Source organism: Bombus flavifrons, chromosome 13 (assembly GCF_040668555.2).
Source record: "Bombus flavifrons isolate JBK064 chromosome 13, iyBomFlav1_principal, whole genome shotgun sequence".
NCBI classification, from domain to species: Eukaryota; Metazoa; Arthropoda; class Insecta; order Hymenoptera; family Apidae; genus Bombus; species Bombus flavifrons.
The window spans coordinates 10,804,631-10,822,906 of NC_138454.1; the positions used below are offsets into that span (position 1 = coordinate 10,804,631).

Genomic DNA, 18,276 nt, shown 5'->3' on the forward strand with positions numbered 1-18,276 from the left:
AATTTCTCGGGATCTTGAAGCAGACAGCGTGCACGCAGTGGCTCGACGTGGGAGCTGGCGGTGGGCGGGCAGGGGACGTGTAAAAAGGCGAAGAAGAAGGTTAAAGAAGGAACCTGACAAGCAGCCGTGCGGGGCTTTAGCGGGGACTGACGTTTACGGCCCGGAGCGGTCGACCTAACGTCAGTAAAACTTAAGAAGAAATACAAGCGAAGTCCGCATCGACAGTTAAAGTCATACGCGCGAAAATACAACCGGGCTTCTATGAAATACGACGTCTGTTGAGCGCCTACCTTTGGCCAGCAACAGTCAACCGAGGTCCACCCAGGATACGCGTCTCGTTAATGAAAAGAACACCGCCTCCTACCGATCCTCTCATGGACGATAATCGAGTTCTATGACCTAACGAAATCGAATGGCCACCCGCGATCAAGAGATCGTTACAACTTTCGTTGTCAACGAGAGGAAATTCTGTGCTCGGTTTTTGAAGTCAGGGATCGTGAGGAGAATGCAAGAACTGTGATCGCGTCTGTACGTCAAGGGAAACGTAAAACCAAAGGGTATTCGAGCGAAGCGAATAGTTGATCGATTCCTCGAGGCCACCTCTTTACTTCGTTGTTAGGATTTCGAAGGAGACCGTGTAGAAAATTGGACGCGCCTGTGGCTCTTCCAAGAGGCTGAGGAATGCCATAGATAGGAATAAATTGGTATTAGTTGATCTTTTAGCGGTTCTTGTTAGCGTATTGTCATTTTTACAAAATCATCCGAAAGAATATTTTTTAAATGCTCGTAATTATGGGAAAGAATTTTTTAGTCTGTATAACCTATATTCGCTTACCTGTCAAAGCTTAAAAATGTTTAAAACAGCAATAATGTTCGAAACAAGATATGTATATAGAATTTCAATGTTCTTAACGAGTAATCGTTCATTCCGCCATAAAGATATCGGACAGGAAACATGACCGAGCATTTGTTGCGAATTAAGAGGTTGGCGTTCTAAATGTGCTTTTTAGAATTAAATAAGCACGATCAAGAAGGCGATACATAATAAGAGCACGTAAGTAGAAATAGTAAAAGGCAAATCGAAATGATAGATCTCGCTGTTTCGCAATAACTCTTATTCTACAAATAAGAGTAGAATGAGAATTTCATTTGATCATGATAATTACAAACGTATGCATCCTCATTACAAATGTGCGAATACGTACATGTAATATATCGCATCTCCAGATAACACGCATTATTTATTACTAGATTGAGGATCTTTATGAAAATTCATATTATTACAAACGTAACTAGACCACTAATAACCTAGTAATAAAGTAATAACCTAAATAGAGGTTTGCTTTCTTTTTGTAAATATTATCGTAGACATTTCGTGTAGTTTTGAAACTTGCGTGTATCCTATGCACATTTGCATCTTTACATTTGCCATAAACCAGTAAATCCGTAGTATATTTATTAGAAAAAGAAACTAAGAACGTCACGAAGAAGGTTGAATCTGTGGCCGAAGTGACCGGCGATTCGCTAGGATAGGTATTATTTGAAGCATTCGTGCTGATTTTATGGTCTTCCTGCCCCTTATGGAGGACGCGAACGGGGTAGAAGTGAGAATTCGCGAAGCACTTACCAGCAGACGATAAACTTCCAGCCACCGACTCCACAACCGCCGTAACCGTTTCCATTTTAGCTACGTGCCTGGATGTGTCTTCTTCTCCTTAGATCTCCTTTACGACCAGCCTCCTCTGGTCCTGAAATCTGCCTAGATCAATCGTCGGATGAAAGTCTTTGTCCAGGAACCATTCAACCGTTCGGTACGTTCACAGCTTACGGGCCATCGTGATTATTCCTTTTCATTTCTGAGTTAAACTCCTTTTAAAACTATGTCGTACGTTGACACACGGCACATAACACCCGAAAGCAATTTATTTTTATGCGACTTTTAGTGTTGCCATGGAGATAAGAAATCCCTCGTGATGGTGTATGTCTAATTACATACTCATACACTGCAGTGTTATTGCGACCGGTTGATTCCAGTGGAAAATGCAGACGCGATTCTTGTCTCTTCTTTAATTACTCGCTATCAGAGGACAGGCCACCGGTGATTGGAGTAAGCATCCGCTCCTGAATTATCGAAACAAAATGTAAAAGGCGAAGTAACTGCGAGTTGAATCCTTTTTTCTAAGTGGTGAAAGGCAAGATCGTGACATGGTGGATGTTGCAAATAACTTGAATATAACTTGATGATTTTGCATAGATAGGGTGTTCATATGGTTATAATGGTATTATGATGGTGGAAATGTTAGTTGGCTGAGTAATACTTCGCTATGAGTTTCTTGACTTCTCTATGATTCAACTCGAATAACTTTTCGTGTCAATTACGAGAAGGACTTTTAATGCTTTGAGGAAATCTTTAGTGTAAAATTGAAACAAGAGATCGTGCTTATTAACAACGATTCTTTCATATTTTCAACCTTGATGGAACAATATGTTTTGAAATGAGATCTGGCGAAATGAGTAGGTAGTTACAGTTTACAATATTACCGAGACCTTTAAGGATATGAGATACCATTATGAATGAAACTGCATAATCCATCAAAAAAATTGTGATTAGGTTATACGTCTTCAAAAGCGAGTCTACTATAGTCTGTACTATTATATTATAGTGTCCGTTGCTAGAAGAAAAATCCGTCTGAAAAGGGTTACTCGAGAAACTTTTTAATAATAAAAAAGTGAAAAAGTTCGGTGGAGAGTAATCCAAAGAACATAGTGAACCAAATATGCAATTATTTAAATAATTTGTGTGGTAAAAAGAAAAACATGCTTCGTCAATTTGCAGGTTATTGTGCTCTCATGGTGTCATTAGCACTAGAACTCCGGATGCAGATATTTTGACTGCTGTTACTTTTCTCTGCCCTCAATATTTTGGTCCTCAGTCTCAAAACTTTGATGCCTAACGAGTTTCTCACATTTTTGCTGAAACATAACGCACATCAAATTCTATTTTTATTTTTTAAGTTTCATCTTTATAAGTAGCTCTAACTTGCGTTTTAATATTAAAAAAGAAAAGAAAAAGGATCAAGTCAAGTTGAGTTTCATGTAATGTCTTTACCTTATTTATATATCTCCTTGCCACTGTATGTTAAATTGTTGATAAATACTCTACTATAATTTCTGAAAATTTTGCTAATATTAAAATAAGATGTGGCGTATCTGAGATATCGCATTGGGTAAGAAAATTAGGAGTACAGTTATAAATCAAAGTTTTATGAGGCACTCCATGGCCAGTTGGGAGAAGAAGGCCACTCTACAAATGAATGGAACATGAACTGTGAAGCGAGATATAATCGCAGGTATCTCGGTTTCTCTGCCACTCTTTCAATAGTTCTGTCTTCTTCCGATCATTTTTCGATGTTCTCGTGGCTTAACTGTTTCATCTTAACCCGCAAACATCGATGGAGCTTTTATGACTTTGTAATTACGAGCAGGGTCTGAAGTTAAAATACCATAACTGAGAAGAACCCTTTCTTTTCTTTCTTTAAATCGATGCCAAGATTATTCGTCTCTCTTGCGGATCTATCATTTACTCGTTTAATTGAGAGATCTTCTTCCGCTCGATAAATCGGTTAATCCAACGGAAATTATTTAATATTTATGGTATTACGAATGATGATATCATGAAACTGTAATTAGATAGGATTCTGTATCTTTTTACTTATTTATTCATAGAAACCAAGATAAAGATATCTACGAATTAGGATTTTTTAAATAATTTCGATAATGGCAATGCTTTCACGTGATTTTCTCTTTGACGGTAACCAAAGAATATGTTTGGTAATTAAAGGGATGGCCGTTTAAGATGAAACCGATATTCAATGAACAAAGATTAGTCACAATAATGGAAATTAATCCCAACGAATAAACAATTTTTTAATTAGCTAATTAATCTTTGTTAGAACACATTTTTATCAATGGAATGTAAATTAGCATACGTAAAAAAATTGTATTTTTGTGTTTGTTAGACAATTAAACGTAGAAATTAATCTATAACATATTGAATTCTATCTCTGAAATTCTAGAAACTATTTTAATAATTGTACATATTTATATCGCATAATTTTATTTAAAAAGACATCGAATTAATTTACACGTCTAATACATTCATCGCACATCTCGCGCTCCGTTTTAGCGCTCAGACTTGTCCCGTGGCTTTACGATTCGTTTTCATGACTTTTCAGTGCAATGAGATAGCGAAACCCTTCTTCCGTTTCATCTTTCCTCTCTTTTCTCCTCTTCACAGCTGCGAAACGCTAGAGATACTATAGTTGATTTTCTTTTATGACTTTTTCAGTTTTACTCTTTCTTTCTTTCCTTTCTGTTTTACTCCCCCTTCCTTCCTTTTTCCTCCTTTCTCTCTCCCCCTCTCTCCCCCTCTCTTCCACTCCTCATATTTTTGAAGCAGTTTTATTAAGGCACGCGTTCCGCGGAGGAAGACACGAGCAATGGGCTATATAATTTCTTTTTCTTTAACGACGTGTCGTTGGAGGCGTTGTTTAAAAAGAACGACACAGTGTTTAATACTAACGAGACAGTGTCGTATTTCTTCGTTGATGAACATAGAAAGACAAGGAGTACGTGTGTAAATGATTCTGTTGATTGATGTTTGTAAAGAAGTTAAACATCGAGGATTCATTAAAAGGGAGAAAGAGTCATTTTCTTTAGTGACGTTGCTTGATGACGCATATAGTCGGAGATATTTTAGAACGAATTGGTCTAATTAAATTATTTATAAATTTAAATTGTATTTCCATTAAAATCATATATCACTCACGGTTAAATTATAAATTCTGATCTATAATGTCGTAGAAGATTGAAATTAAATTATATTGGAAAGTCAAAGTAGCATTAATTCCATTAATTTTAACGTGGAAATTTATAATAAAGAAGAAAAGAATTGTTACGTTTAAAACAGATACCAATAACAAGAAACCTGACTTGAAAGAAATTGTAACTGAATGGTGCACATTACATAGACCAGGTTACTAAATATATTTCTAAACATCAGGTACCATTCACAATCTTCGCGTTCCAGATTGAAAACAAAGCTCGTCAAAATTGATGATTGTACTTTCTACATATCCTGTCGCGAAATAATGCATAGCTAAGATGTCAAATAATTCTATGCGACAATCATTCAAATTTTATTCAACGATAATAATGCTTAACATCATCGATTGTTAGTTCTTAATCAAAATTTAATTCGAACGTTGACTCTGTGCAATTATAAGATATATTTGTATATAATTTTCATAAATTATTATGAAAAGAACGATTTTCGGAATTTATAGTACCACTTCAGAAATGACAATGAGAGAAAACAATAATTTCAATAATTCGTTAGCATGAAAATTGGGGTTTACATATTCGAGGTTTACTTGTATAGACTGTTTTATCTCATGTAGATTTGGATAACCCAGAAGGAGTCGGAAACTGCAACATTTCATATTTAATCCTCCGTCAAAAAACATTCAATAGTTTTCACAAGCAGAAATAAAATTTTGAGCTACGTAGGTGAGTTAAAAACGTACAACAATTGATATGTTCGTATTGCATAAGCAGTACGAGTTCCATTAACCGGTTCTTGTTTTCCTTCTATCGTTCTTCATTCTTCCGTTCGCTGCTATTTTACTTTTTCCGTTCAACCCGTGGTCTTTATCTGCTCATTTATTCACTCTTCTGAACAATTCTCTACCAACTTCCGATAAATACTGCAGATTGTGTTGGATTATATTCTAGATTTGAATGATCTTTGCTTGTTTCTTTCAAGGATTGAATTCATTGAATTGTAAATTTCTTGTTGGTTTCTTTTAATTTTAGCGAGTTCATTACGATTTGCGTTGTATCCTGTTGCATAATCTCCCTTTTTATTATCTTGCCTTATAACAGGAAAATGTAATATATATATATATATACACACCTATGTATAAGACGGCAAACAATAAATAGAATATACCAATATCTTTCTACGGCAAAAAAGTAGGATACCATCTGTATTTTGTTCAACTTCTAAAATCAGTCCGTATCTTTTAATCGCCGCGTAAAACTCACGAAAGACGCAGAGAACAAATTTCAGTAAATAACAGTAAATAACCTAAACATAAATTTTGAGTTTTTTACGTGCGGTAACGGCCGACCCGGTTCCCAAGAACGCGGTGCGAGATTTTGGTGTCAGAATGTTCCAGGAAGGACCGTGGAAATTATTAAATGGGAGACGGTAGTTAACACGTATTTTGCTTCACATATTCATTTTCGGCGTCTTTATGCACGATCACGGATTGGTCTTAAAGACCGCACGTTGGACACGGTTGTTATCGAACGGACACGAACGACGATTAAAATGACTTCTTTAAAAAAGGGATAAGAAGCGTCTACGAAAATCCTTCAAGCGTCTATCCGCTAGAAGGCGGTCTTTATCGCTGTGATGCTTTTCCAGACGTTATACGTCGACGAGATTCGTTTTACGATGCGGCCAAGTTTTAGTGCCGAACGAGGTTCCGCTTCTCTAGCATTTTCTGACTTTCGCCTTTTAGTTTATTCCTTCGCCATGGTATTTTCGCGAATACTGGCCCGAATCCCAATTTACAATATCATTGTGTGATTGTAATCTTTGTCAAGGCATAGAAATATTACAAGGCGGATGAACTGTTGCTATGACGAAAGTACGGAGTATTGCGATGGAAAACAATTGGAGATACGAGCTCTAAAATGGTTGTAAAATATTCTCTGGATCTCGTTGATAATATGTTTGCTTATAATTATTTTTATAAGATATTTTAGATACTATTTGATACACTATTTTACAGAAAGCTAGATATGTGATATTCTGAAATTGTCGGAAAGTATTTTACACGTCGTTTTATAGAAACGTAAGTATTAGATTATATGCTAAAAAATGTTATTTTTAATGTGTTTTTGCTATACTTTTAAAGTCTTTGTTTATACTTGCATGGGTTGAAAGAAGTGTAGCTATATATTATAAGCTTCGAAGGAAGCCAGATATGTTATAGATAACATATAATTAGCAACGGTAGTTATAGTAAAAGAAAATATAAAAGATTCTTCGAGCTTCGTATTGCAATATTAAATCGTTTTACGTACAAAACGGAAACTTCGATATTAATTAAGTGTAGAAAACACTGGATGTATGTAATTAATTCGGTTGCACATAAAAAAGTCCCATCGAAGCGCAAAATTATTTGACGTACTCGGTTCATTTTTATGTAAACTTCACGTGGAAATGGCAATTACTTGTGTTATGAACGCGACTGGTCTTAATTCACTAAGGTAACGTAAATTATTTAGTTTACAAAAGACATTTATCTTCGAGATAAAGGCATACTTAAAATTCTCTCTACGCTCTACTTTGCGCCGACTTATATCTACATTGTCGTCGTATTATATTTCTATCTATATTTCTATCTACTGTAACAATCAAAACAGTAATCGCAAAACAAATAACGGTACTCGGTTAAAATTATTTAATTATTTCCTTCAACTAACCCAAACTTAAACGGCAAATAAAACTCTACATCATCGCGTTATATCTACAAGCTGCATGAAAAATGTATCTACCCTCGTCGCTTAAATTCTCGATACGTATCTAACCAGTCAATCATTCCCTGTGCCTACTATCAACCAAGCATATCGAAGTTCGTCCATTTATCGTGTATCGGATAAAAGAGAGGAAAAGACGAAAAATCTTAAATTGGCATGATGCATCCTGAAGAGGAACCAGCGTGTCTAGACTTTCGAAAAAGTCAGCTACGATCCCTTGCCGCTGGTGTGCCGAGCAAGAAACCGAGTCTGGTCTGGCCGGGTGAATGGCGGGTGGGTGCACGTATGAAAACTAAGTCCGGGTTTCATTTGACTGGCTTTACGAGGGAGACATAAAATGGATTTTACTGTCGGCTAGTTCGCCAGTTCTCAAGTTGGTAACATTGCTTTAGCGAGCATAATATAGCCCCCATGCCTTTCTTCTCCTTCTCCTCCAGTTCTTCCTCTTTCGTCGCTATTCCTCTTCTCTTTCTCTTTCCCCTTTCTCTTATTCGTTTTCTTCTTTCCTCGTCAGGACGCACGTCCCTTTCGTTGTCGTTCCAACGTGACTCTTTTCTCCCTTTTTCTTTTCTGCCCTCTTCTTGTCGGTACCTTTTTCATTTTCTTTCTCTTCGCCTCTCATCCCTGTCTCATCCACACTGGCCCCGTGTATTCGACCAGTCGAATCTTTAAAAGTCATGCTTCGCGGTATGTTTCCGCCCTGCTCGGCGGAAAGTTTTCGCATGAGAAATGTCTCGCCGACGGATTTAATATCCGCTGGATAAGACGGCATGTTGGTCATTAAACTTAACTTCGAATTCATTTCCTGTTCTGTTTCGGTAGCGGTTAAGGACCTTACGGCATTTTGTTACCTTTTCTTCGGTTACCAGACGCCATTATCGTTCGTTTCTGGCCCCATACAGACGTTTAATGTCCGCGTGTTTGGTCGAGACACTTATACACGCATTAATTTATTTCTAGCTTTGTTTATTCCTTATTCCTTGGTTACCCTTCGCTCGTTATCGTTATTTTTACGACTAATCCAGGATAGCTGCACATTCCTAATTGCAATATAATCCTAATAATTCTTCTTGGGATGTAGCAATCTTGAATCCGGATTGTACATCTGGATGGATTTTATTTCTGTAAACTTTTATCGTTGTTGAACAATTTAATCTGACATTTAATAACGGTATAACAAACGAAATAAACGGAAAATGTTAGAATAAATAAGAATAAAATCTCTATTTATTTATTTACTAAGTACAAACAATTACGTTCCATTTCTTTACTCAGAGTGGCTACGAAAGTGAAAAGTATATATTAAATTTCCTATCATTTAGTAGTACATGCTTCCATATTGCCGTAAAAATTTGATACTATGAAAATCAAGAACCTGATAAATAAATTTGAAAAATGAGCGTATGTGTAAATACTTTTTGTAATCGCTATATGTTCACAAAAATATGAATCTGTATAAACATCAGCCATCTACTTACTACACAATCTAAAATTAGCGATAATACACAAAGATCGGTTTGGAAATCATGTTAAAGGTAAGATCCTATTGAAGATAGATATTCCTTTTGTTTACGTTGAAATGTAACACATCGCTAATCTTGGGTGAACTTTATTTTTCTGATTCTAGATCGATAAACAACCAGTGAAGCAACACGTTTGGAAGAACAGATCGAGCCCAAAGAGAAACGAATATGGCGAAGAAGAGAGGAAGAAGAAGGGGAATAAGCGTACGTAAAGGATCTTTGAGGAGGGAAACAACGAGCGAGTGGAATCTCTCCTCCATCTCTTCTCAATGGAGAATGTTCTCCATTTTATTCTAATGTGCATTCTCTGAACAGTCGGATTCGCCAGTCCACCACTTGAATGCCGAGTTCACTATTAAGTGGAACCTTCATACTTTTTGGAAATAGCCTCCGGCTATGTTGTTTGGTTCTCTCGTGTCGATATTTATCCGTAGTATAATACGCGAGAAATTTAGTTGTTCGATAGCACGAATGGATCGACACGAGAAAGTCTCGCCGACGGTAAGGCGAGATTAGGATTAAGAGAACTAAATTTTCTTACTGTTTCGGAAGAAAGGAAGGAAATACGAGAGCCTCCGAACGATAGAAAAGGATGCGTATCATTCACGGACGATCGATAAAGGAAAATAATGCTCCATGGTTCCTCCCTCCCCTCGTTCGAACAACAGCGACGCGATTCGAGTGCCGTGTTCCGAACACAAAAGATATTCAGTTGCAAACAAAATCCATAGAGCAAGAGAGCGAGAAAAAGAAAGGAAGAGGGAGAGAGAGAGAGAGAGAGAGAGAATGGAACGCAAGAGAATACGTTACGTTCCGCAGAGTTCTTCCCGTTGTTGTTTTTTTCTACGCTGACCGAGAGAACAAGAAAATCATAAAGGTTTTTGTGAGTGGATAGTGGGTTGCCGAGGTTCATGGACAAGCTATACCTCGGGCACCCCTCGTCCTTGCACGTCCTTCGGTTCGTTAATCGAATCTTGCTCGCTCCTTCTTTCTCTTATTATATTTCATTTTCTCCTCTCTTTACGTTTTCCTTTTCCTTCCCACTTTCAATTTGTTCCTTTCATTAAATAGTTTCCCTTCGAGTTATTCTCTTCTCTCTTGCTCTCAGCGCAGAATAACAGAGCGCATCATGTTGTCAAGACAGGAAACGAGGAACGCATGTTGGAGCTTGTTCGTAAGATTACGAGAGACGACCATCGCCGACCGGTTGCTAAAGCTCAGTCGCCCGTGAACGAGATCGCTCGACAGTCTTTTCGATGATCAAGTGTCATCGTGTGCTATAAAACTCGCATGTACGGTCGGCCGAGTTCCTCTGGCTTGGACTACATATTTTGAAACTCTTCGTCGTGCTCGGCTCCGCCTCGTAGTTTCCCTCATTTCCACAGGAAAGTGATTTCGTTCTGTTCGCGGTGGATGACAAGTGTCGATGATCACGGTTCTTGCCGGCCCTTGACACACGCACGACAACGTGATTCCAAGAAACATACTATCTTCTCGCGTTCGCTGCAATCTTTACCTCGACAAATTTCTAACGTGATATCTCCAACTATGTTCCTTTGATAATCATGTTAATCTTGGATGCTTAATATGAACTGCTATGGTACCGATCGAACGAAAGGCAAGCGAACAATGAGAAAAGAAGGTGAGGCAAGTGACGCGTTGGAAGATTCGTAGCGAACGATAATATATACGTGCTCGCTTAAATTTCAACAAATCGGGAGTGCGGATTGTAGCTTTCAAAGAATGGGTAACGATTCCCTCGAATCCCTCGGCTAGAAAAAGGAATAAATCTAGCGAGAACAAGCGAAACAAATATATTTCTCGTTTATTCTCGCTATTTGCTATTCGCTTCTTTCACAAATAGATTTAGATTACGCGATTGAGACAGTTTGGTAGAGTTCGAGTAACGGGCAGTAGCGGAACTGGCTGATTTGAATTTAGGTGAAACAATTCTATTGGAATCTAAGCGAGCACTGTTGTACAGATATGCGAACGAACAACGTAATTAAAAACAAGGTAGAAAATGGTGTATTTGAGAGTAAAACGGGTGGATTGAAAGGAGAGATTCCGCGATTAATTAAATGCGTGCGTGCATGTTCCCGTGATTTAACCGTGGACACGTACATATGTAAGCATTAAGGTCTCATTTTGCGGGCGAATCTTGCGATCTTGTTGCGTGTCTTTCGTTTCATCAAAGAGCAACGATCGTCGACGAATTTCAGCTAGTCACACGCTTGGTTGGAGTCGCATCTTAAAGAAAACCGACTCCGATGGGAAATCCAGACAGAGCGTTGAGAACTGCTTTAGAACTGCCGACAGATATTTGACATGTTATGGTTTAATTGCATCGTGCGATTCCAGTAGTTCCTTTGCTCGATTCGGTATAATATACGAATTCTCTGTGTTTATTCGAATCGAGCAAGTTTCGAAGTATGCGTAAACCTGGTTCAGTTGTGTTTAGCCAGAGAGCTTTCCGTTGTTGCCAAGCGTGATATTATATGCGAAGATCGATCATAAACGTGTTTGTATTAGGCGGAACGGTAGAGCTCGCAGCACGTTTTTCTATGAAGCGATAGATTATACTAACGCGAATGTTCGCGTTCTAAACCTACGGGTAAAGAGATACACGGACGCGCAATCAAGAAATAGGTGGATATTTTAGTTGCACGGACGTGATGTGACAAAACGTTGGTTGAAAAACTGGTCGTTCCATTTCTCGGCAAATTAATTTTCAAATAAGAACACCGAGAGCTGTCTCTTCGATATGCTGTTTCATTCTTACCTCCCTTTTTTTCCTCCGCACTCCGCCTCGCGTCGGTTGGTATCTCCTCTTCTTTCCTTGTGAGAGACACACCGTGATCCTTCTTTCACCCCTTCCTCCGTACCTTCGTTCCTTCTTTCTATTTTTCTCTCTTGCTTTACCTTCTTTTTTTCATATCCATACCGCGGAGAACACGTTCCGAGCAAAAATCTGATGTCGAAACCTAATTGGTTGTTATCCGTACAGAGCTTAATGACTTGCTCCGAAATGACTCGCATTTAAACGAATTTGCGCTCCTATAACGAGTATGCGTGCCATTGATGCTTGCCACTTCAGAATCAATGCGCATCATCGGCCTGTGCATTTCATTTACACGCCAATGCTTACAGATATTTTTCTATTTACTTCCACGAAATGTAATTGCAGCCACGGACAGAGTATTCGATCGAAGAAACGGTCTACCGATAGATCGCATTCGATCTAGTTGAATTATTATTGAGCAGATATGCGGAATTTGTTCATAATCGGCAATTGAATATGTATATCGAGCAAAAGGAATACAGATCGAGAATATAGAAAACGAGAATAATCAAAGCGTATTAATGATGTTACGAGGACTGATCATGGATGTACGAGCACTGGTCACGTTTCGAATGCGTGTGCATGTATAAAATTACGCCATGAAATTAAGAAAATGGCGTGTTTCGTGACTGGTATACCGGAAATGACACGGTCGTACGCTCAAAGTAAAACGAACGGATAAATCCAGCCTTCTCTTGCGAATGAATTGTGGGGAAGAACGATTGCGGTTAAAATATCTTGATGGATCTGACAAAAAGCTACGAAGGTGGTCGATATCGGAGGAAATATCTTAATTTCGCAATTTTTTCTTTCTTTCCTTTTCTGTTTGTTTCTTTTTTTCAAAGAAAGAAATCAATGCATGAAAGTCGCTGAGGTGCAAAATGTATTCAGAGAATTTTGTGGTCGGTTTGTAAGCATCGTTTATTATTTGTTTGTGTTAATTCGGCTTTTGCGAGACTTCTGAATGATTTAAATTTAACAAACGACGGGTTCTGTTTGACAGGATAGTCCAGTAAGAAAGAGGACTGTTTAGAAGATTGAATTTAGAGACTACAATAAATCTCATGTGATTTGAAATCCTTGAAATAATTATCTAATCCACGCATTCTATTAATCTGTAAATTATTGCGACAGCATTGAATTCTATAGATAAAGCGTGAAAATATTTATATCGTTACGAATGTTACAGAGGTGGTTGAGTTTGTATGCTAGAAATTTATTTTTACATTGAATTTTTTAAGTTTCTCGTGTAGGTAATATTTCCTGTTTTTTTTATTTAATGTGCACTTGTTTTAAAAAGAATTTTCAATATGAAACTTAAATTTTTACATCCGATATACGTTTATGTAAATTTTTAGAAAGTTTATGCGAAAAATACAGTTCTATGCAGGAACTTTTCAATTGTGTACTCGAGGTTCGTAAATTTGATTTCGTGACTGAAACGTTGCGTTATTAGTCGAAAATTTATTGCTCGTTGGAAACTTTCCCATATTAATTTAGACCCATACAAGTGTAATATCTATCTAAAATAAGTAGTATATGTTATTCAAATAAAAATAATTTTGTTATAAAGGAAAAATCGATAAGGAACAATTTCATATATATGATATTAGTATTAATCTTCTATAACAAAAATTAATTCACAATATAATTTAAAAACTTCCAAAATTCTTAGGCATTTCTTTATATTTAATAATTGTGATTATTCATATTTACTTGTTACGATTTTTCGTGACACTGTTTCTGCGTTAATGAAACTATTAAAAATATCATTCTCATAATTTATGAATAAAATAATTAATTTGTATGGTTTCCTCAGTCGTCCACATAAATTAATTCTATCGTAAAAAAATGTTTGTAAGTGGAAACTACAGATACAACGCAAGATGCAGGTTGGCGTTATAATATATTCATTCTGAAGTTCAATCAAGAAAATATGCATATATAACACACGTTTCCAAATCCATTCTGTTCGAGTAGTTACCGTCATATGGAAAGTTATGCGATGAGCTATGGAACGTTCTAAGTGTCAATTTGATTTGGCATGTATCATTGAAAATACCACCTCGAGGCATTCGTATTGGTTTCTGAATAAAGGTGGAGTCGCAGGTACGACACGATACACCTCGCGATTCATACACCCTGCTGTTTTGCCGTCTTTTAATGCTTCTTGTATCTAATGATATGTCAGATGTTTCATGCACATCGAAGCCCAGTAACGTTTAGCATAAACGATCGGAACACGGAAGGAAACGAACGAATGCCCTGTAATTTCGTACTTCCGACAGCTCGTTGCCTAAAACCGTCAACTTCAATGGAAAACTTTTGACATCGACGCTGTTCCAGGTGTTGAAAGAAAAGTGAAAGATATTGAAGAGAGAAAGAAATTGGCTGGAGCGCGCTCGTTTGAACGGAAATATGCTTTACGTTCGCGCTTTCGGTAATAAAATTTTACGTGTTATCGATGAGCAAAAATTACCATAGTATGCACGGAAAAGCGTCCAGATAGTGTTACGTATATTATAGCGTGAGGGAAAGGCGGGAGCTGCAGACTCAATATGAAGATACGATGATCTAATGGAAAAAATATACGTTACAAAGGAATATTATTTAATACTATATAGAATACTATTTAATACTATATTACTATAAGAAATACATTATATATAATATATATAATGAGAGTGTAAAAAAGTTTCTCTTCGGAAATATTTAGTTTATTAAGGAATAAACTTGACCTCGTTATACAGGATAAGAGAAAACTCAGCGAACATTGACTTGAGTTTCGATTTAATATGTAAAGCGTGCTTTCCTTTAATTTTTCTTTTGTCAAGTAAGGTGGATTGTTTCAGTTTTTTGTAAATAGGCTATTTAATTAAAGTGACCAAGATCCCTTAATACATATCTTTTTGTTTCTGTGTTTACTTTATTTCTGTAATTCGTTTCATCGACGATTGTTAGTTATTTTTCCATTAAAATAGCTCAATCTTTATATTTTATTATAATTCAATTCTTACAGTATAAATATAAGTCAGGTTGATTTTTCTTAAAAGTAATGTTACTTCTAGTAAATTCATTATATTAGGTCATGGTTAAAACTATTAGAATTCATATAATTGTTATCATTGTCCAAAATTTTGACGATTGCTGAATTTTCAAAGTCTGAATTGATATCTAAAGCCGCAAATAAATCGACGTGTTACTCTCCTTTAAAAAATCAGTTACATATATTCTTAATGATTTTACGCTGTAAAGATAGTGAGCGAATATATCAGCTACTCGATTTTCATAATCTTGATCCAAGACTAAAAAAACGAATTTCTAAGATTTCTTTATCGAGGAGCAAGTCAACCTATCTTTTCTTGCAATCATCATCATAAGATCAACGTATTCATTTGTTATAAAGTATTCGATTATCTTTCACGTTATCATGAACAACTTTCCCTATATATATATATAAGAAAACAGTTTAGCTTAATTTTGTCATAAATCGTTTAAATTGTAATAAAACTTCAAATGCTTCGGTGTAACGAAATCCTCTAGAGTGTACTTACATTTGATGCGCGATTTTAAAAACAATCGCGGTTATTCAGAAATGGTAACAATAATTTTTGGCTGAAATATTATTTCTTGAAACAAATACTAGATAAGTTCCCAGATGTTCCGCATCGTATTTAATTCCTAATTGACTGAGTACTGTTTATAGAACAAATTTCAAAGGTTCCGTTTAATAGTCGTCATAAAGGAGCATGCAGTGCGCCTGCTTACGCTATTTTCTCTTGTGAAATGTGAGTCTTGTGAAATTTTCCCCTCGAAATACGCGTATATCTCAGACACACTTTATTTTTGTAAGGTTCAACCAAATCTAGATACGCTCTACGTCACTTCAATTCTAACGAGAGTTATTAAATAGATTTCTATTTTTCCCGAAAAGTGCTGATAATTTGCACAAAGTGATATAGGTACGGTATAAGTACGTTGACCTCGTGGCGTATCTATCGCCACCATATCCTTCTTTTCTTTTCAATCTTGATCATACTTATTTTTATTGTACCATGTTGTAACGATGTATGATAAATTAACAATGGATCGTTCGCTTTGAACTTAAAATTAAAGGGCAATTAAATTCGATAATTCAAACAAATTCGGCTCGACGATTTCGACCACACATTAATGTTCCTAATCGCGCAATTGTATCGAACGAATGTTACTAAATTGACGAAAATATACGTTTGAAGAATACAAAAGAAGATCGACATAAATCGCATCTTTTTTTTATTTTAAAAGAGAGTGACTTTCATATTTAATACTTGTTCAACTAATTCCATGTTACCAAAAGTTTTTTATTTAATCTTTATTTATTTATCGTTTTCTTTATGTTAGACGTGATTTTCTCTTTTCAATTATAATTACGTCGCATTAAAGTATTTCCATTTGAATATAAAATGGCATTAATGTCAGACAAATCAATAGAGGTTGACTCGTAAAATTTTCTCCTGTGATCTTTATTTGTATTGCGTTTAGAATAATCGTATTCTACAAATACGAATCTAGAATGGTTCAAGCAGCACATTATTATTGAAATGTTATTTATCTTTGTAAATATTTATATTTTTAATGTTATTCATTAATTAAGTCTCAAATTTTACTTTCAACTTTTATATGTCGGTAATAATTTTACCAATGTTTAATATTTCATATTTAGAAAAAGAAAATGCTGTTAGTCTGCAACCCTTTCGTTACTGACGGTGGCTATATAGTCATACGTCGCTGGTGCGTTCGACGAAATTTACAATGTTTTATGATCTATAATATTTATTTTTAATACACTGACTGGTTATCTTTGTAAGTAGCATGTAACTATAAATAAAAGATTATGAGGTAAATCACGTATTTTTTTCAATAAATCGAGTCAATCGATTTTAGTATCGACAACCTATTAATTAGAGTTTTATCGCGTGTACATACGAAGATTTTGTATCGAGTAGGTATATAATTATCTCCGTAGCGAAAGGGTTAGCGACAATGTATACCTTCGATACAGTTACAAAGTGATAATAAATTTAATGTAATTGTAAATGCAAAATTGCACAGAATGCACATAATATGAAAGAATACACGAAATATCCAAAATATACTGCTTTTTATAATATTTGATAGGTGAAACAATTTTCCATCGAGGTCCTAATTACTTAACAACTTACACAGTAATAATAATACGTCATTTTTTAATTACATTCTCAAAAGCATGAATTTCCATACAAATTAACAGTTCGATAATTAAGTATTTACTAAGGAGAGCGGAAAATACTAAAAGAAGAAAACTGCAAGAGCACTGAAAATGGCTGTATTCGCGGTTCTAGTGTGAAAAACATACAAGAAGCTAAAAAAGGGAAAAGGAAAGGCAAATAACATGACTTACTATCACGGTCCTATACTATGTATTAAATCATTCCGGAAGCGGAGATTATAACGGGGCGTAATATGGAGACAGAGTACCAATTTCGAAGCATAACGTCATCCACATTTTTCCTCGTCCATCCTTTCTCCCTCTTCCCTTCATAGCGTTTACGTGGATGTAAACGACAGCGTGTACGAGTGGATGAACATAACGAGAATTTTATAACATCGTGGCCGGTGACACTTTTGTTTTTACAGCTTGTAAGGTATCGTGTAAAAGTGTCCGGAACGATGGCCGCCAGGAGTAGCGTGGCAGAGGAATGAAACAACACACGAGAAGAAGGAAGAGAGGAAGAGAGACGATAGCCAGAGACCGTATTGTATGCAGTTTATCGGGATTTATTTACTCGTGTCGATCAATCTCACCATTGTAGTTATTTATCTAACGATCTATAAATGAAATGGGTGTTGCAAATGCGTGCATCGTGAAATTCAAACTTTTACGATTTGCTTTCGATAGATCGAGAAAAGGGACAAACGAGGTATGGTCGAACTACAAATACGCGAGGCGGGACATCGTGAGCGCAATTTTCGATAAACAACAAAATCTCCGAAGTATGTACGTATCGTTATTCGTGAACCCAGTGTATTCGGCGTATTTAATTGTTATACTATAACACGTTAAATAAATGCTGATACGATTCATGGCGTTACTCAGGATGCGTGAACTTTCTACTCCTATCCTTGTCCTCCTGTTGTGTTATAGACGGTATATGCGGTTTAAATATATACACAGTATCGTCTCTATAATTACTAAAAATGCGAAGAAATATTTTATATAAAAGAAGCTTAATAAAATATTTGGATCTTTTTTTTTCAAATTGTTACTTATACAAGATT

The 18,276-nt window shown here is 36.2% G+C and overlaps 1 protein-coding gene across 3 annotated transcripts in view; it reads left to right on the forward strand.

Annotated features, from left to right (window-relative positions):
- Positions 1-17,109, forward strand: part of dsx (transcription factor doublesex) — a 97,800-nt gene extending 80,691 nt beyond the window's left edge. For all 3 annotated transcript variants that reach the window (XM_069126456.1, XM_069126457.1, XM_069126458.1), the window contains one exon: positions 9,239-17,109. The gene's annotated coding sequence lies outside the window, so the exon portion shown is untranslated. The remainder of the gene's footprint in view (positions 1-9,238) is intronic.
- The last annotated feature ends 1,167 nt before the right edge of the window (positions 17,110-18,276 follow it).